Source organism: Jaculus jaculus, chromosome 16 (genome assembly GCF_020740685.1).
Source record: "Jaculus jaculus isolate mJacJac1 chromosome 16, mJacJac1.mat.Y.cur, whole genome shotgun sequence".
Lineage (NCBI taxonomy): Eukaryota > Metazoa > Chordata > Mammalia > Rodentia > Dipodidae > Jaculus > Jaculus jaculus.
Window position 1 is genome coordinate 20,084,483 of NC_059117.1, and position 21,517 is coordinate 20,105,999.

At 45.4% G+C, this 21,517-nt stretch overlaps 1 pseudogene; it reads right to left on the reverse strand.

The window, feature by feature from the left end:
- Window positions 1-10,177: 10,177 nt before the first annotated feature.
- On the reverse strand, window positions 10,178-11,314 carry LOC101596872 (annotated as a pseudogene).
- Between the last annotated feature and the right edge of the window lie 10,203 nt (window positions 11,315-21,517).

Below are 21,517 nucleotides of genomic sequence, written 5' to 3' on the forward strand. Positions count from 1 at the left end.
TGACTATATTTTTAGCTCATTTTTCTGGATGTTTTCTGGATTTTTAATTTAACAATGTGCCTGGAAGCTATCATTATATGTGTGTATAAGTTAAGTACTTATAAAGCTTGTTACTTTTAAAATAATTGCAGAAGATTCCATTTAATAGTTATAGCATGATTTATTTAACCTTGTGGTTCTGACAGTTTTTATTTATTGTATTACAAACATTACTTTTGTTGATGTAATTTGGTAAGTATAGCCACAGATAAATTTCCTTCTAGGGGAGAATTAAAGATTAAAAATATGTGTATTTGGGTTGGAAAGATGGCTTAGTAATATTTTTAAAATATTATACATACACATTTATTATTTTTTTGAGGTTGGGTCTCACTGTAGCCCAGGCTGACCTGGAATTTGCTATGTAGTCTCAGTATGGCCTCAAACTCATGTAAATACTCCTATCTCTGCCTCCCAAGTGCTGGTATTAAAGGTGTGTGCCACCATGCCTGGACATATATAAATAATTTTTAAAACATGTTCAAATGAATGGAGAGATGGCTTTGTGGTTAACGAACTTGCCTGCAAAGCCTAAGGACCCAGTTTCAATTCCCCAGGTCCCATATAAGCCAGATACACAAGGTGGCACACGCATCTGGAGTTAGTTGGCAGTGGCTGGAGGCCCTGGTGTGCCCATTCTCTCTATCTGCCTCGCTCTCACACTCTCTCTCTGTCCCTAATAAACAAATAAATAAAATACTAAAAAATATTTTATCTATATATTTGAGAAAGATAGAAACAAAGATGTCAGATACTGAAAACGAACTCCAGATGCATGCACCACCTTGTGCATCTGGCTTGTGCCACATACATGGCTGTGGAGGTTTGCTTCAGGTGTCCCCCATAAACTTAGGTGTTCTGAACGCTAGGTTCCCAGCTGATGGAGATTTGGGAATTAACGCCTCCTGGAGGGAGTGTATTGTTGGGGGTGGGCTTATGGGTATTATAGAAAGTTTCCCCATGCCAGTGTTTGGCACACCCTCCTGTTGCTGTGGTCCACCTTCTGTTGGCCAGGTGGTGATGTCCACCCTCTGCTCATGCCATCGTTTTCCCCTGCCATCATGGAGCTTCCCCCTCCAGCCTGTAAGCCAAAATAAACTTCTTTTTTTTCCCACTAGCTGCTCTTGGTTGGGTGATTTCTACCAGCAATGCGAACCTGACTGCATCAACAGCCAAGAAAGAATTGAGAGATGGGAAGCAGTAACACAGCAAGGGGTTAAAGTTGGATGTTTGCAAAATGTTCTGAGACTCCTTAGAAAGCCTTTTCTTTCTCTCTCTCTCTCTCTCTCTCTTTAAGTATATCATTTTTCTTTTTTTTTCTTTTCTCTCTCTCTCTCTCTCTCTCTCTTTAAGTATATCATTTTTCTTTTTTTTCTTTTCTCTCTCTCTCTAAGTATATCATTTATTTGCAAGCAGGGAGATAGAAGGCACACACACACACACACACACACACGGAGAGAGAGAGAGAGAGAGAGAGAGAGAAAGAATGGGTGTGCCAGGGCCTCCAGTCACAGCAAATGAACTCCAGATGCATGTGCCACTTTGTGCATCTGGCTTTATGTGGGTTCTGAGCAATCGAACTGTGGTCCTTAGGCTTTGTTGGCAAGTGCCTTAACCACCAGGTTATCTCTCCAACCCCAGCCTTTTCTTTCCATGTGTATCTTCCAGACCAAGCTGCAGGGAGTCCGAGACTATACATCTGAAGTGGGGTGCAAATGGATCCTATTCCATAATCTCCCCAGGTGATTACAGTGCACAATTAAGACAGGCTATTTGTGAGTTAGTGTTCGGGCAGGGGAAATGGACCAGTGATCCTCAGTGGGGATGGCTTGCTTGGGAGACTGGGCAAACCAGGGCGCTGGAGTCTGGGATAACTGCTTTCAACAACTACCCAGTTTAGCACAAGCAATCGTGAGCCCCAGCAATGGCGGGAGGCTTCTCAACAATTAAGCTCCAAGTGTGGCTGCAGTGTGGCAAGTGGGCCACGAGGTGGCAGCCTGGCCCTGCGCTGCTCAGGCCACCTGTGTCCTATATATGAAGACCAGGGTCTGCAGGACAGCTATGAGGGTTCAAGGGACTTTCTCAAACCTGCCACCCCAACCCATGAAAGTCCACCCAACGTTTATTGATCATGAGCTACCTCATGTCAAGGATACTGTCCTGGGTTATTTCAGTTAATGACAGTGGCGGTCCAATTTATTTCCATCCTGTCGAACAGGAGATGTGACAATTTGGGGACGTTAATTGATAAGTAGCGGCACAGGCAGGATTTAGAACCAGGCCTGGTGGCGAGCAAAGCTCAGCTGTGGTGACTTTATGCAAGTGGCAGTTGATTCTGAGCACATTAGTATAAGGGCTCATTTATTCGTGCGTGGTAATTAGTCCTCCTTCCCTGTATCCCTCGCCCTCTTCCCTCCCTCCCAGGAGTCAGTAGGAATCATTGAGTTAGCTAAGACAACTTAAAGCCCAGGGTTGGTTTTCATTTTAATAGGTCACTAAGGAAGCAGAAAGAATGGCTGATGGTGACCTGGGGACCATGGGGTGGCCTAAACCTCATAACTAGAGGCCGGGGTGGGGTGGGGGAGGGTGTCACACTTAAAGTCCACAGAACCAGCGCAGGATCTTCTTAGGCTAGCATGGTGTCATTCCGAGATAGCCAGGTCAGTGGGTTTCAGCAGGACATCGCCTCTGCAGTTTCTCATGAGTCTCATGCCTCCCTTTCTTTTCATCTTTCTGCTTCCTCTCAGTGGTGCGGCCGCCTGGCATCAGCTGAGGGCTGTGCCAGCACAGTGGGCAGGCCAATGCCACTGTCTCCATCTTTGCCACGTTGGCTGCTGTAGCTAGAGGTGTTCTTTCCTGCTATAAGGTCTATGTGTGTGTGTGCATGCATGCATGCATGCATGCATGCATCCATCCATCCTTCCTTTTTCGGCTGCTTCCAACACCCAGCCTGGATTTGCCAAGGCTAAATTTAAGGTGTAGCTGCTTCCTTAGATGCCCGGGTGTTTTCAGCAGAGAAGTATAGGCCCGCCGAGCAGGAAGCCAGTGGGGATTGCTGGCCAAGCCTCACGCAACCCAGTGTTCTGAGTTGAGATCAGCGTCCAGGTTGCTGCAAATGATCTTACTCCTTCTCTTGTTTTTCTTAATTGGAGCCTGGACAGGAGGAAGCCAGAACCGGCAGGGAGGACCACAGCAGAAGATAGACCTATGGACTCGGGATGTGCTCCGTCATTCCTTCTCCCCAGTCGGCCAGGGCAGCTCTCTGGTTGGTGGTAGGGAGGAGAGGGCACAGGGTACATTCCTAGCGAGGGGTTGCCAGCTGGCCTGTTCTCTCTGACCTCTGCCCCGCCCCCCGGAGCTGCCAGGCCTGCTATGAGCTCCTGTGCTTTGCAAAGAGTCACCACCCTGTGTCCTTTTCTCAGAGCACTCACGGACAGGCTGTGTCCCTTGTATCCCCAAAAGCCTTGACCCACGATGCTCTGAGAGTTTTCTTCCTGGTGCCTCTGGCCAAAGGAGCAGATGTGCGCGCGTGCGCATCGGGAGAACATGTGCCAAAAGGCAGGCCCCAGGGCAGCGAGGGAGAGGAGAGGGCAAGGAGGCGGACCCTGACGCGCCCCGCGGTCATTTGGACAACCAACCTCCTATGAAGGCCAGGGAAGCAGGTCCTCCTCCCTTCTCAAATCCCACCTGTCTACCAGACCCCTTCCTGGGTCTAGTGCCCGGCTCCGCGGGTGTCTCCGGCAGGGACCTCCCACCCCAAGAAGGGCCTTGGGACCTGCTGGTGCTGCACCCAGGCAAGCTGCAGCTCTGGGAGGGGGTTGTTTATGTCTGGGTTCCTGACGACCCCCTCATCAGCCTTGTCTCTGATCCAGGAACCCCGGTCGTGGCTCACCACCAGGACTCGGGACCAGGCACTCTTAATCACTGCCCCCCCACCCCGTGTAATTCACTTAGAACTTGCATCCACCTTGAATGAGGAAGGAACTGCTGTCATCCACATCTACAGATGAGGACAGGACCCCGAGACCAGGCCAGGCTGAGAGGCTTGCCCAAGGACATACGGGGTTTGTAGCTGGGTGTCCTGGCTCCCCCAGTTTCTTCAGTACCGTGCGCACTGCCAAGATCTCACTGTGCTTCTCCAGTGCCTGGCTCTTGTCCACGTCTGCAACCAAACTGGGAGCGACTTGGAAAGGATTTGGGGGGTCGGGGGGTCTTAGGGTTTATCCTGAAGCTCAGCATAGATGACCAAGCAAATGTTTCATGAATAATGTACCAAAAGAAAGAAGGAAAGAAAGGAAGGAAGGAAGGAAGGAAGGAGGGAGGGAGGGAGAAAAGGAGGAAGGAAGGAAGGAAGGAAGGAAGGAGGGAGGGAGGGAGGGAGGGAGGGAAGGAAGGAAGGAAGGAAGGAAGGAGGGAAGGAAGGAAGGTAGCCGCAGGTTTCTAAACCTGTTTTTTTTTTTTTTTTTTCTTTTAGAACTGATGGCTCTTGGGTTTTGTGGGCATGGGATGGGGCAGTCTATGGCCACTGAGGAGGCTGGCTGGGCATTCCAGCAACATGTCCCTGGTAGAAGCCCTCGGGGCCCCTCTGCTTCCTCCCCACCCCTCCCCAGCCCTGTGTAGCTGTTCAGATGCAGCCTTGCAGAGCAAACGCTGGACGGCTTGTCCTGGCCATTGTCCCAGGGGCTGAGGAGCGTGCCAGCATCCAGCTGCCTGCTGTGGCTGTGACCACAGAGGTCGGGGTGACAGCAAGGTCTCCTTTCTCTGTTCTGATTCAGGTCCATTGGAGGCTCTGAAGGATCTTTTGAGGCTGGCCTGGGCCCTTGGACTGGTCTGTCAGATGGAAAGAGGGGTGGGGGTTCACAGGCAGGAATGGGGGTCCTCAGGCTGGTGCCCTGGAATGTTCGCTGGGCAACTACTTCAGGGGAGGCAGGGCAGCTCTTCAGGTGTAGAAGGGAGTTAGGGCCCCAGTCTCTGCGTTCTCTTTATGGACCAACCATCCATCACATCCCTGCTGCCCTAGTGCAGAAGTCATGACCTGGGCAGGTGAGGCAGTTCCGGACCCTAGAAAGCCAGGCAGACACTTCTAGAAGATGGCAGGAGAGCCAAGAGCAAAAATAAAATAAAATAAAAAAATAAAATAAAATAAAATAAAATAAAATAAAATAAAATAAAATAAAATAAAATAAAATAAAATAAACATACCATAAAATAAAATCAGGTGAAAGAGAAAGAATCGTCCTCCACGTGTGTCCCTGGTCAGGTGCCTCCCCAACAGTAATGCCCCCTGGAGCTTAAAGCCATGCACACTGCAGGCTGCTCTGTGGAGCAGCTGTGAGGAAACCCTCTGGTGACATTGATGGGAGCTAAAGTTTGAGAACCTCCTCTTTACTGTCACTTTGGCTGTGGGTTCCCGGATTCTTGCTCCCGGGGCTGGCCGCCGTCCCCCCTCCCCAGGCAACGGGGCGGTGGGGCGAGGGAATGGGCAAGAGAAAAGCACTCCCAGGAGAATGTTGAACAGCTCTCTCAGTTTATTGTCAATGAAATGGGTTTATAAGCACCTGAGGGTAGGGGGGAGGACCCTAAGAGGATTGGATGTACCAAGTTCAATTCTGATGCCTAATTAGCATATGGGAACATTCATTCCAGCACGTAGGCAATGGGGGGAGGGGAGGGGAGGGTCAGGTGATCCAGGGTCTCAGGAAGATGGGCTGTGCGAAGGCTGATAAGGAGTTTTCTAGGCAACTGGCCAAAGGTCACAGGGCTATGGGCAGAGCCTAAATTCAGGTGTGCTGGGATTGGAGAGGGAATGGCCTCCTGTAACCTGGGGGTCTATAGCCATGCCTGGAAGCTCAGGACCCTCTCCTGAAGGCTCCAGCCTGTGTCTGGCAGTGGCCGACATTTGGCGGCAAAGATCCCATAAGTACTTACTGAGTTGTATTTTGTTTGTTTTGGTTTTGGTGTTGGTTTTTCAAGGTAGGGTCTCGTTCTAGCCCAGGCTGACCTGGAATTCATTCTGTAGTCTCAGGGTGGCCTCCAATTCACAGCGATCCTCCTACCTCTGCCTCTTGAGTGCTGGGATTAAAGGCATGCGCCACCGCCCAGTTCTGTTGTGGTTTTTTGTAAAGGCCTGTCAGGGCACATCACAGGTTGGAAACACTGCTGGCCTCCCTTGTGGGCAAGTGTGGGAGCAATGACAAAACACATGAACCATCACGGCACTGACCCAAACCCCCACTTCTGCCAGAGAAGGGGATTGGGAGGTATGACTCTGACCTGAGATTTATCACATCTGTGGGCCAGCAAGATAAAGACAAAAATCTAGTACCTTTCAGTCATTTTCCACATCATACTTTCTTTTTTTTTTTTTTTGGTTTTTCGAGGTAGGGTCTCACTCTGGCTCAGGCTGACCTGGAATTCACTATGTAGTCTCAGGGTGGCCTCGAACTCTCGGCGATCCTCCTACCTCTGCCTCCCAAGTGCTGGGATTAAAGGCGTGCGCCACCACGCCCGGCCACATCATACTTTCTTAATATAACACAGATGTTTACATTTGAATCAAAATTTGTTTCTAAGGGGTTCTCAATATATGCAGTTACTTACAGTCAGTGATCAGACTTGGGAATTAAAATCACTTGAGGTGTCTGAACTCTATCTGCCAAGCAAGTATGATGTCTGAAGAATTCCAGGTAGTACAACACACTTGTGAAAAAAAAAAAAAGTTAACTTAGGTTAATAATTTGCAAATCAACATAGTCTCATCTTTTGCATCACCGTGTCTATGAAGTCACATTAGTAAGGATGTCAAATTTTAACTCATATCTTGTCTTATCCAAGACAAATGATTGATTTATTAGAATTTTAATTTTTCTGCGTCAGAAAAAATTTATTTTATTTTTCTCAACATCTGCTGCTTCTTTCCCTAAATTTGTCTTGGCCTGGTACCCCCTTCCTTCTATCTTTTTTTTCAAGTAGGATAACAGATTAAATAAAATTTTGTTTATTTTTATTTATTTATTTGAGAGTGACAGAGAGAGAAAGAGACAGAGAGAATGGGCATGCTAAGGCAAATGGGAAGTTCAAAGAAAATTAACTTTAGCTCAGTGAATAGGAAACAATCAAATAAATTACTCCTCAAAATTTAATTTCAATTTTTGTGGCATTTGCTTTGTTTGCCATGCCAGTTAAATGAATATAATATCAGTGCATAAGTGATGTGAAAGGCTGCATCTTGCATGAGTCCAGCAGAAAGACAACCTGGCCCGTGCGTAACTAAGGCACTATGGTGCGGATGGTCCTGAAAATGTGCTTCCTCTAGACCCAGTTGTGCAGGGCCAGCAATGCCACACACTGTACGCTTTACTAATATCTCCTCTGAATAGCTGCTGCCTAAAAATATCACTTTAAAGGATGCTTTCAGTTCTTTTTTTTTTTTTTAATTTGTTCATTTTTTATTTATTTATTTGAGAGCAACAGACACAGGGAGAAAGACAGATAGAGGGAGAGAGAGAATGGGCGCGCTAGGGCTTCCAGCAGCTGCAAACGAACTCCAGACGCATGCGCCCCCTTGTGCATCTGGCTAACGTGGGACCTGGGGAACCGAGCCTCGAACTGGGGCCTTAGGCTTCACAGGCAAGCGCTTAACCGCTAAGCCATCTCTCCAGCCCCAGTTCTTTCTTTTTTTAAGATTTCTTTTTATTTATTTATTTATTTATTTGAGACAGAGAGAAAGAGAGAGAGAAAATGAGCATACCAGGACCTCTAGCCATTGCAAACGAACTCCAGATTTGTGCGCCCCCTTGTGCATCTGGCTAACGTGGGTCCTGGGGAATCGAGCCTCGAACCAGGGTCCTTAGGCTTCACAGGCAAGCACTTAACCACTAAGCCATCTCTCCAGCCATGTATGTATGTATGTATGTATGTGTGCATATATATATATATATATATATACACATATACATACACACACACATACATACACACACATGGATATATACAGGGATTTATTGAAGCTTACAGATCCAGGAGAAGTTCCATAATGGTAGAAGAACTTGGCCCCCTTTTAAAGGACCAGGCAAAGAGAGAAAGAGCTAAAAGCCAAAGGCCAAAAGCCAAAAGCCAAAAGCCACAGCACACTTCAGGAACTCCTGCTAGGTGCACTTTTATATCTTTAGATTGGAATCTCAAACTCACCACCACACCTTAAGATCCGCCCACTGACACTGCCTCCAGCCAGGTGGCTGCAGATCCAAACTACAAGCTACCAAAAAACACTGACTATATTGGAGGCCATATATTCAAACTACCGCATATGGCAGGCAATAAGCTCACATCTGTGTCCAGAGAGAGGAGAAAGAGAGAGAAGCAAGAGCGAGCTAGCTCTGAACCCTCAGTGGGCTGGACTAACCAACCTCAACAGCACACCTCCTCCAGCCAGGCTCCTCCATCTGGAGGTTGAGCAAGAAACTTAATCACAAACACACGAGGCTGTTGAGGGCACTTTCTATTAGCACCACCAGTACAGCAGCCCTAGATATTTTCTAGTGCTCTTCTATAATTTCTTCCTCCCATCTCACTCATACCTCAATGTCCAGGCAACTACCGATCAACTTTCTATTGTTACTGGCACTTTAAACAATTTTATATAACTAGAATCACACAATTTGTATTTGTTTTTGTTTGGCTTCTTGCAGTACTCTTTATTTATTTATTTATTTTTAGAGTCATCAATAGGAAATCAAAATGTCGGACATTGTGGCATACTTGGGAGGCAGAGGTAGGAAATGCATGCGCCACCTCGTGCATCTGGCTTATGTGAATCCTGAGGAATTGAACCTGGGTCCTTTGGCTTTGCAGGCAGGTACCTTAACTGCCAAGCCATCTCTCTAGCCACATTTTTTTTATTTTTTATTTTATTTGAGAGCGACAGACACAGAGAGAAAGACAGATAGAGGGAGAGAGAGAGAATGGGCGCGCCAGGGCTTCCAGCCACTGCAAATGAGCTCCAGACGCGTGCGCCCCCTTGTGCATCTGGCTAACGTGGGACCTGGGGAACCGAGCCTCGAACCGGGGTCCTTAGGCTTCACAGGCAAGCGCTTAACCGCTAAGCCATCTCTCCAGCCCTCTAGCCACTTTTTTTTTCTTCTTTCTTAACATCCTCTGATTTTAATTAGTCAATCTCCAGGGAAAACCCTAACCTTCTGATGTGTTTGACTACTGCAGACATCTCCTGCCGCAGAGCTCTCATCCCCCTGCCCCCCGCTGCCCTCCTTAACTTCCACAAGCCTCGGGTCCGCATATGCTCCCTGCTGAGTCCTGCCCAGGGGATTCCTTGCCCTCGTGTCCCAGGTGATGCTGCTCACAGTCATGGAATCATCGGTGGAGGAAGGCATGGGCTCAAGGTGCAATGCGCCACAAGAGCATTTTGTTTAAAGATTGTTGGGCCCTGGTCCCTTCCATTGTTTCTCCTCCTCCTCCTCCTCTTCCTTCCTCCTCCTCCTCCTCCTCCTCCTCCAGCTCTTCCTCCTCCTCCTTCTTCTTCCTCTTCTTCTTCTCCTCCTCCTCCTTCTTCCTCTTCCTCTTCTTCTTCTTCCTCTTCTTCCTCCTCCCCTTCTTCCTCCTCCCCTTCTTCTTCTTCTTCTCCTCCTCCTCCTCCTCCTCCTCCTCCTCCTCCTCTTCTTCTTCTTCTTCTTCTTCTTCTTCTCCTTCTCCTCCTCCTCCTCCTCCTTCTTCTTATTCTCCTTCTCCTCCTCCTTCTCCTCTTCCTCCTCCTTCTTCCCCTCCACCTCCTCATTCTTCTTCTTCTTTTTTTAACCAAAATTCTGACACCACTGGCTTCTCATGATCTATTCTGGGTAATGAACTCATGGTGTCATGTTTAACTGGTGTCTTTTATTTTCTTTTTTTTTTTTTTTTAAAAATTACCTATTTATAAGCAGAGAGAGAGAGAGAGAGAGAGAGAGAGAGAGAGGGAGAGAGAGAAAGACAAGGGAGACAGAATGGGTGTGCCAGGGCTACAAACGATCTCCAGACTCATGCATCACTTTGTGCATCTGGCTTTTCGTGGGTATTGGGGAATTGAACCTGGGTCCTTTGGCTTTGCAGGCAAGCTCCTTAACCACTAAGGCATCTCTGCAGCCCTCTAGTGCCCCCCTTTTTTGTGAGCCAAATAGAGGAGTAAGATGCTGGAGAGGGTGCTGATCAGGAAGAGCATATCAACCCACTGGTAAGAGAAGTTGAAGGTCTCCGTGGAGTTTTGTGATTATGGTTCAGTGTACAGGCATTTGGATCAGCAGCACAGAAGAGATGGAACAGAGGACGTGCTCATCAGCTGTACCAGGAACAGGGGCGGGCGATGCCATTGGAGGACTTACTGCTGGTGTGAAAGAACTTGTTAAGGGTGATCAGTGGTCTTTGGATGGACAGTGATTGTTCCACTCAGAATGAATGAAATATATTGAGACCAGAACCTCACATCAACTTCACTGTGATCTTGATGCCTCTTGTGACAGGATCAGTTCTCCCAATTTGAGCAAAAATGATATTTATGGTTGCCATGATAATCTTCCAAACACAACCAAGAGAGAAAGAATAATGCAGGAAATGAAAATGTTTTCCCTAGAAAGGTTTGGAGTATTCCATTTTCTACTTAGACCAGTCATTTCCAGGAAAAGCTGTCTGCTTAGTTCTTCTTCTTCTTCTAATAATAATAATAATAATAATAATAATAATAATAATAATAATAAATGGTAAGAGTTTTCACTTCCTGGAGCTGATGCAGGGACACTCTTTGTCACCCCCAGAATCTTGATGCCTTGCGCACCTCTTCCCTCGGGACCAGGGCTCTCTGCACCATCACTGTGCTTCTCCGTGTGCTTATGATCACATTCATAGTTCGGAGCAGGCATCATTCCAGGGTGAGAATATCAGTGTCAGCCACATTCCTGAGCAAGTAGGACATGTGTCCGCATGGTTGAGAGTGCCAAGTCCAGAAATCAGAGCCACGAGCATCACCCCAGTTATGCCCACCTGGCTCCTGAGCTGTTCTGTGGACAAGATCCTATGTTTTGGGCTGAGTATGGGAAATAGATCTCCCAGGTTCCAGAAGAAATACATAAAGGTCAACCACAAGAGACAGGAAAGAAGAAGTCATTGTTTATGCAATAATCAGATGTTAAACACACACACACACACACACACACACACACACACACACACACACACGGCCAATGTAAGAAGGCACCATGAAACCCACAATGAGCAGAATTATGAGTAGGTTCATTTTTCCAGTGGACATAACAGAGATTCTAGGGATCTCATCCCAGTGCAAGAAGGGAAGGAAACCTGGAGGTGGTGATGCAGGCCTGTAATTCCAGCACTCAGGAGGCAGAAGATCAGGAGTTCAAGGCTAGCCTTGGGTGACAAGAGATCCTGCTATCTAATGCTTCTAATGTTCCAGAGACAACAAGCCCAAACATGGTGCCAGAATATGTAGATGTCACTGGAGAGATGGCTTAGCGGTTCAGGCGCTTGCCTGCAAAGCCAAAGGACCCAGGTTCAGTTCTCCAGGACCCACGTAAAGCCAGATGCACAAGACAACACATACATCTGGAGTTCATTTGTAGCAGGTAGAGGCTTTGGTGCTCCCATTTTCTCTCTTTTATCTGCCTCTCTCTCTCTCAAATAAAATACTAAAAAAAAAAAAAAAAAATACAAGATCACCTGCGCTGTATATTGACATCCTTCAGAAAACATTGCAGAAGAAGAAATGGAAAGCATGTAAGAGCCACAGGGTGTATAAGCATGTTTTGGGACGCTGCCCGCCCATCGACATTTTGACATGGAGAACAGAGGAAGACAAAAGAATAAGACAGGGCTGGAGAGATGACTTAGGGGTTAAGGTGCCTGCCTACCAAGCTTAAGGACCCAGGTTTGATTCCCCAGTACCCATGTAAGCTGAATGCACAAGGTGGTGAATGCATCTGGAGTTTTTTTGCAGTGGCTAAAGGCCCTGGTGCATTCCCCCACCCCCCTTTTCTCTCTCTCAAATAAATAAATACATAAATAATAATAATAATAAAAACTAGAAAGGACAAGACAACAAAACAGAAAAAGGACTACCTTGAAAGGAAAGGAGTCTCCGGGCATAGAGGGTATGGAGGAAACAAAAAAGGTTAAAGGGATGAGAACAGAATCAAATTACTACATGTTCACATATAGAAGCGTCAGTTAACAAAAGGGCTGACGGTACGGCTCTGTAGTGGAGCGCACTTGCCTCGCATGCGCAAGGCCCTGACTTTGATTCCCAGAAACCACTGCCACAGAAAAAGAGAAGTAAACACTCATGAAATCCAAAGACTGTCATCAGCAGATCCATGCTGTGAAAGGTGATCAGGGAAACCCTTCTGAAAGGTGAGCGTGCGGAAGAAAGGGGAAGACAGGATAGTGGCCAATGGAGGAATGAGCCTACCTAAAGGTTGAAAGGCACAGGAAATGGTTGACACCATTGACCTAAATGTAAAGTTGAAGACTAGAAAATTTCTTGGAGGAAATCCTAGCAGAAAAAGAAAAAAACACTTTGTGATCTGTGTTAGGTTGTTATGCCCAGATCACGGAGTCCCCAAAGACCACCAAGAGAGCTGGGCACGTATGCAAGAGCAAAGAGCTTTATTTCGGGCTTAAGCTCGGGCTCCAGACTTCAACGCAGTGGGTCTGCCCAAGAGCCTCGAATGGCAGTTGGGAGAGGCTTTCATTGGGGTTCAAACGGGGAAAAGGGAATTTCCAGCTTGGCAGTTACATGATTGGTTGACATGTAGCAAGAGCATACGTGTTCCAAACTGACTGGTTACATTATACCTGGGGAACAGTAAGCAAACTTACCTATGACCACAGGAATGTATAACATTCACTTGGTCCTTTCTGATTGGCCCATTACAGGGAAGGATGCGGGTGCTGGGCAGTCTGTGGTTTTTCCAGTAACTGCTAAACCCTTATCAGGAAACAGAAACTTAGGCCTTCTAATGACTCTGAAGCCTGTCATGGAGTTACTCTGGAATAGCCCTTCAAGGTGAAGATCTATTAACTATATAACTCTTAATGTATAATCCATGAATAAAAATATGAATAGCTTTGGGCTGGAGAGATGGCGTAGCGGTTAAGCGCTTGCCTGTGAAGCCTAAGGACCCCGGTTCGAGGCTCGGTTCCCCAGGTCCCACGTTAGCCAGATGCACAAGGGGGCGCACGCGTCTGGAGTTCGTTTGCAGAGGCTGGAAGCCCTGGCTCGCCCATTCTCTCTCTCTCCCTCTATCTGTCTTTCTCTCTGTGTCTGTCGCTCTCAAATAAATAAATAAAATTAAAAAAAAAAAATGAATAGCTTTGACTACTGAAAAAAACTTCTGCCACCATATTAGATATGCTACAAATTGAGAGAAAAGATTTACAACTCATATATATAATAAAGGACATATGCACAATATTTAAAAACTCAGTAACAATGAGCTGGAAAGATTGCTCAGTGGTTAAGGTGCTTGGCTGCAAAGCTTAAGGATCCAGGTTCAAATCCTCAGTATCCACTTAAAGCCAGATGCACAAGGTGGCACATGTGTCTGGAGATTGTTTGCAGTGCTCAGAGGCCTTGGCATGCCCATTCTTCTTTCTCTTTATCTATTTCTTTCTCTCTCTCATAAATATAAATTGTAGGGCTGGAGGAGTGGCTTAGCAGTTAAGGCGTTTGCCTGCAAAGCCAAAGACCTCGGTTCAATTCCCCAGGACCCACGTAAAGTCAGATGCACAAGACAACACATACATCTGGAGTTCATTTGCAGTAGCTGGGGGCCCTGGCATGCCCATTCTCTCACTGTCTCTTCCTATTTTTCTGTCAAATACATAAATTAATTAAATATTTAATATACATATTGTATACATATATAAATATAATACTGGAGGCATGATAGAACTTCCCTTCAGTGGTGGGCTCCCAGTAGCCTCTTATTTTCTACTTTGATAAATTTTGGATCTCCTCAGCATCTGCCACTTTCTCTACAGAGACAGTTCTCTGGCTAGCAGTCAATATTCTTTCCGTGACTACCTCTGCAGTGTCTGTTTCCTGAGCGTAGAGGGTGTGATAGAGGTGACCCCTCCAGGGATAAGCCCCGGGCTTTCTCTTCCTGTCACCTTGATGAGTCTTGAGGCTCCCCAGTATTTGCTTCCATCTGTGAAAAGAAGGTTCTCTAACCAAAAGTGAGATCAGCGTTAATCAAAAAGCGTTAGAGCTGGGCATGGTGGTACACGCCTTTAACCCCAGCACTGGGGAGGCAAAAGTATGAGGCTCACTGTGAGTTCGAGGCTAGCCTGGAACTATAGAGGAAGTTCCAGGATAGTCTGGGCTCGAGTGAGACCCTACTACAAAACAAGAAACAAAATGAAACAAAAAGCTTAAATATGCACACTTAGAAGACTTTTGATGGGCATAATGTCTCATTCCTCTGGGGTCTATGACCTTCCAAGCCATAGTCTTTTTTTTTTTTCTTTCCTTTATTTTTGGTAAATATTTTTATTTATGTATTTGCAAACAGAGAGAGAGAGAGAGAGAGACGAGAGACAGACAGAGAGAATGGGTACACCAGAGCCTCCAGCCACTACAAATGGACTCCAGATACATGTGCCATTATATGCATCTGGCTTTTACGTGGGCACTGGGGAATCAAACTCTGGTCGTTAGGCTTTGTAGGCAAGTGCCTTAACCTCTGAGCCATCTCTCCAGCCACAAGCCATAGGTTTTTGACTTGGTTCTCAGTACCAGGTGTGAATTTCCTGCCACTGAGCAGGGCCTCTTATCCAATCAGAGAGCAGTTGATTAATCCCATAATTTATGTGCCACTATTGTACTGGTGGGTACATCTTGCCTGGCTGATTTTTTTTTTTAACTTGCAGGATCCACTGCTTTTTCAGACTGTAGCTGACTTTTCTCTCCCAGCCGTTGGTATAATGCCATCCAGTTTTGTGGCAGCTTTCGGGCAGGGAGAAGGCTTCCCTCTGAGTTCCAGATTCTCCAGATGCAACCTGTGGTGGAGTCTTCAGCAGGAAGTTCTGGTAGGTTAACCAAGCACTTTGGCAATGGCCTGTATTATTTTGGGGACCTCATGGGCGCCACTGACCAACAGCTCACTGTGAGGGAGAGGGGTACCCTATCTCCACCACTGGGATTCACCTGAAGCAGAGTCCTGGGCTGTAGCATAGGCTAGGCTTGAACTTGTGATCCTCCCGCTTATCCCGACCTCCCCTGGCTGAGATTACAAGTCTGCACCACCACGCCTGGCTGCGTTTTCGCTGTTGGCAGGGGTTTTCCCAGAGTGTAGATGGTATTTTCCTGTAGGTACTTCAAACATGGTACCTCATCTGTCTAATTTGCATTGTTTCCAACAAAAAAATCTATCAAAATGCTTGTTATTGCTCCTCTGAATGCAAAATGTCTTTCCCCCCCCACCGGCTCATTTTAAAAAAGTCTCTATAATACTTATTTTCAGAAATTTGGCTGTTTTATGTCTTGATATATATATATATGAAATATATATATATATATATATATATATATATATATATATATATATATTTCCTGTGATAAGGTTTATTCAACAATTTGGATCTATTTATATTTTTTACCAAAAATTTAGCTATTACATATATGTGTGTGTGTGTGTGTGTGTGTGTGTGTGTGCATTTCTGCATGTCTGTATGGTATCTGTTCATTCTTTTCTCTCTTTTTTGAAAAAAATATTTATTTGAGAGAGAGAGAGAGAGAGAAAGAATGAGTATGTCAGGGTCTCTAGCCACTGCAAACAAACTCCAGACACATGTGCCACCTTGTGCATCTGGTTTACATGGGTACTGGGGAATTGAGCCTGGGTTCTTAGGCTTTGCAGACAAGCGCCTTAACCAGTAAGCAATCTCCCCAGCCCTCTTTTCTTAAAAAAAAATCACTTTATTTATTTATTTGCAAGTAGAGAGAGATAAAGAGAAGAGGGCTAGAGAGAATGGACTGAAGAAAGGGCCTCCAGCCACGGCAAACAAATGGCCTCTGTGTGACTGGCTTTATGTGGTACTGGAACCTAGATCATCAGACTTCGCAGGCAAGTGCCTTCCTTCTCTTCAGCCCTCTCTGTCTTTTGGAGACTGTAAGTATATATATAGTGACGTGATGTTTCATACAGTTCAATGATGGTCTATTAATTAACTTTTAAAATTATTTATTTATTTATGAGAGAGAAAGACAGACAGAGAGAATGGGCCTGCAGCCGCTGCAAATGAACTCCAGACGTATGCGTCACCTTGTGCATCTGGCTTACATGAGTCCTGGAGAATCAAACCTGTGTCCTTTGGCTTTGTAGGCATGCACCTTAACTGCTAAGCCATCCCTCTATCCCTCTACTAATTAACTTTAAAAATATTATATTTATTTATTTGAGAGAGAGAGAAGGAGACAGATAGAATGCCATGGCAGAGCCTCCAGCCACTGCAAACGAATTCCAGACACATGAGCCACCTTGTGCATATGGGTAATATGGGTACTGGGGAATCAAACCTGGGTCCTTTGGCTTTGCCGGCAAGCTCCTTAACTACTAAGCTATCTCTCCAACTTTTTTTTGGGACAACATCTCACTATGTAATCCAAAGTGGTCTGAAATTCCCTCTGTAACCCAGGCTGTTCTCAAATTCATAGAACTCCTCCTGCCTCAGCCTCCCAGGTGCTGGAATTTCAGGTGTGGGCTACCACACCCACCTTTCAAAAGATTTTGATGCTTTTCTCTGTATTAAGTTTTGTTGCATTCATTTCTTAGCACAGTGAGCATTTCAGGCCTCGTTTGTAAGATTTGTTATATGAGGCCAGAACTGTTCTTTAATTTAGATTATTTCTCACTTGATGCAAAACACCTGTTTTTCTTTCTTTCTTTCTTTCTTTCTTTCTTTCTTTCTTTCTTTCTTTCTTTCTTTCTTTCTTTCTTTCTTTCGTGTGTGTGTGGTTTTTCAAGGTAGAGTCTCACTCTAGCCCAGGCTGACTTGGAATTTACTATGTAGTCTCAGGGTGTTCTTGAACCCAAGGCGATCCTCCTACTTCTGCCTCCAGAGGTGCTCGGATTAAAGGTGTGTGCCACCTTGCCTGATTCCAAACACGTTTGAGTGTCTGCCATATATTCCACAAATACAATACTTTGCTGAGTGGCTGCAGAAGCAGGAGCTATTCTAGAACCTGTGTGTATCCTAGGTACTGTTTCCTGTAATACCTACAGATGGCTCTTCATGCGTGCACTGGTCAACACTCACTAAATACCCAGGGAAACCTTTTGTGGATCTCTCTCCCTCTCTCTTCTCTCTGTTTTCCCTCTCTCTCCTTGCCCCTCTAACTCTACCCTGCAGGTGAATCTAGCAAACTCCAGTGGCTCTGATTTTCTTGGCATTTCCACTGCCTCTTTTCAATGAAGAAAACCTATCAAGGTTCTCTAGGTTCATTTTATTCATTTATGATCTCAAAGGGAGCATTTTTCTTTGTGGCCTCATGCCTTAGGGCCATAGTTTTATTTTTCCCCCAGTCTTCAAAAAATATTTTAGTAAGGAGGGTATTGTAGTTAGCTTCACGTTTGTGGGGTGAACATCCAAACCAGACACACTTATGGGGGGAGCGCATTTATCTGAAACTTACAGATCCAAGGGGAAGTTCCGCCAATGGCAGAAGAAGCTGGCTCCCATTCATAAACCCAAGCAGAGAGACACCACCAAACAGCCAGCTCCTCAAGCAAGTACAAAGACTGGCAGAAAATAGCAGGGGACTGCAGCAAGCAGCGGGAACCTCAACAGAGCTCAGACTTCTCTGCATACTTTTGGTCTGGAAATCAGATCCATCCGGACACATCTTAGGGCTGGACCCCAAGAGCAGACCCCAGTGAGGTGGCTGGAAATCCAAGTTTTCTCTCTCTCTCTTAAAAAAAATTGTTTTTTGTTTATTTTATTTATTTATTTAAGAGTGACAGACAGAGAAAGAGGGAGAAAGAGAGAGAGAGAGAGAGAATGGGCACGCCAGGGCCTGCAGCCAGTGCAAATGAACTCCAGATGCATGCGCCACCTTATGCATCTGGCTTACATGGGTCCTGGGGAATGGAGCCTTGAACTGGGATCCTCAGGCTTCACAGGCAAGCCCTTAACCACTAAGCCATCTCTCTAGCCCTCTCTCTCTCTCTCTTTATGAGACACAGTGGACGAGAGAGAGAGAGAATAAGAGAGAGGAAGAGAGAGAATTGGCATTCCAGGGCCTCTAGCCACTGCAATTGAACTCCAGACGCATGTGCCACCTTGTGCGCATGTGCGACCTTGAACATCCGGCTTGCATGGGTCCTGAAGGTCGAATTTAGGCTTAGCAGGAAGGGAACTTAACAGCTAAGCTCTCTCTCCAGCCCTGGAGATCCAAGTATATATTTTTTTCTGAGGCAGAGTCTCACTCTAGCACAGGCTGACCTGGAATCACTGTGTAGTGTTGGGGCCACTGAAACCTTTGGGGAGCACACATTCGAACATCCAGAAAGGGTAAATACAGGCTTTCCTACTCCATCTTGGTTGGAAGCACGAGTGTTCAGCACTATATTGTCTTTTGGGTCTTCCCAATGGTTATTGCTATTTAATAAAATATTTTAAAATATTTTATTTTTATATATTTATTTGAGAAGGGAAAAGAGGGAGAGAGAGAGAAAAAATAGGCATGTCATGGCCACTGCAAATGAACTCCAGATGCATGCACCATCTTGTGCATCTGGCTTACATGGGTCCTGAGTAATTGAACCTGGATAATTGAACTTTGGCTTTGCAGGCAAGCGCTTTAACCGCTAAGCCATCTTTCCAGCCCTGAAATAGTTTTATTATTTATTTATTTATTCACTTACTTATTTGAGAGAGACAGAGAGAGAGAAAGACAGAAAGACAATGGACACGTCAGGGCCTCCAGCGACTGCAAATGGACTGCAGATGCGTGTGTCACCTTGTGCATCTGGCTTACGTGGGTCCTGGGGACTCAAACCTGGATCCTTAGGCTTCACAAGCCTTAATTGCTAAGCCATCTTTCCAGCCCCAGTGAAATATTTTGCTTAGTACTTAGGACAGCTTCTCCTAATATAATGTTCTATAGGCAGGAGAGTAGTAGTCGTAACATGAGAAAATAAAAGGAGACCATGTTTCAGTAAGTTCGGCATTTAAACTCTAACAGATATTTCTTCATTAGGGAATAGAGAATTCCCTCTTGACTTCTGGGTAAGATGGCGGCATAGGAGCCATGCCAAACCAGAGCAGGGAGAGATTTAAGCAAAACCACAGTGAAATACACTCTTTTTCTGAAAAGTGAAGGAGCATAGGTTATTCTTAGACACAACAGAGAAGCAGGAGAGACTAAGATCCATCAGAAAGGAGGAAAACGACCAGAATCCCACCGAGGCGCTGGTGGTCCGCCCATCCGAGCAATCCGCGCACCAGCCTGGCACCACTTCGTCAGGTGCGCGGTGCGGTGGCCGCGGCAGAGACCACACGAGGGATTTTCCACCCTCACCAGCCTCCTCGCAAAGTCAAGAAATCTGAAGGAAAGACAGCTGAGATCAACTAAGAGCTACTGAAAGGGATACAGGCGGGACTGCAGGAGCAACTCCAGGCTTCTGCACTCTCCCTGCCCCCAGCCGTCAGAACCCCCCGGACCTCCAGCATCTGAGCCGCTGGTGGCAGCGCGGCTGATCAGAGCTCCAGCTCCACAGCACGACACGGAGGGACCGAGGTGGGCACTCAGCGCTGGTGACATTGCAAGCCACCACAAAAGGTAACAAGGCCGAGTGACCAAAAACAACAGGTACATAGGCTTTGGAGGAGCTAACCTCTCTTTCCATGTCAGGGCAGGTTATGGGTTACATATTCTTGGTTGACTTTACCATTTTCAAATGAGCAGTATTTGGGGGTTGAATATTGTTGACTTTGATGCTTTCAGATTTATAGGGTCTTTGTCTTTTGCTTCTGTCATTATTGGGGCAGGGTCCGATTCAGACCCAGGGTGATGTGGAACCCAATTCAGAACAGAAATCCCTACCTCCCAGCTGACAAGATTAAAGGTGTAGAGCTACACACACCCTTAGGGATTTTGGCTTTATAAGACTGTTTGTTTTAATCCCCACAATTACATACCCTGTGCTGGTTTTTATTGAATGTATATATTGCTCAGTTGAAGTTTAGAATTTGCCAGTAAATTGTTCCCCCCAGGCCACTGGAATATTTGCTTAACGAGAAAACTCAACACCAAGGATTACTTCTGTAGTTGGATTGGGGTATCGTAACTACACCTGGCACCTTAAACTCATATCTTGAAAGTATGTAGAGGTGGATCGCCACTTCTAAGAACACTGCAGATAAGTAGAAAATCCAAGCATCAAATCAATTCAGGATGCAAAAGTCACTATAATATAACAGAAGAAATTCAAAACATCAAGACAATGCAATCTCACCAAAAATTATAAGTTCATCAGAAATGATCACCAAAATAAGACTGGTTTAGATGGACTGCCTGACAAAGATTTAAAAAAATTAATTTTATCTATATTCCAAGAAATCAAATAAGAAGTGAAAGGAATTGAAGAGAAAACAAGGGAAATAAAGAAGAAAACAAACTCCTGAAAGAGAACACAGGAAACCAGCTAAATGAAATAAGGAGGACATTACAAGACATGAGTAAGGAAATAGAAATACAGAAGAAAAATCAGGCCTAAATTCCATCTGTGAAGAACCCAGTCAGTCAAATAGAAAACTCTTTGGAAAGTCTGACCAGTAGAATGGATGAAGGAGAGAACAGAATATCTAAACTGGAAGACCAGGTGGCAGACCTAATACAGTTCGACAAAGAGAAAGAAAAGCTAATAGGAAGTTATAACTGGAATTTCAAGATATCCAGGATATTATAAAAAAATCAAACATAAGAATTCAGGGTATAGTAGAAGGAGAAGAATTTCAATCCAGAGGTTTCATAAGCATTTTCAACAAAATCATAGAAGAAAATTTTCCCTAAATTGGGAAATAAATGCCAATGCAGATACAAGAAGCTTTTAGAATATCAAACAGACAAAACCTAGACAGAACCTCTCCTCACCATGTTATACTTAAACTACTAAACACAAAAACAAAACACAATATATTGAAAGCAGTTAGAGAGAAAAAGCAAGTCGCCTACAAAGGCAAGCCCATCAGAATAACAGCAGATTACTCAGCACAAACTTTAAAAGCCAGAGGGCTTGGAATGATGTATTCCAAGTTCTGAAAGATAACAACTGTCAACCAAGATTACTTTATTCTGCAAAGCTATCTATCCAAATTGATGGAGAAATAAGGACACTCCACAACAAAAACAGGCTAAAGGAATTTATGACAACTAAACCAGCTCTTCAGAAAATACTTGAAGAATTCTTCATGCTGA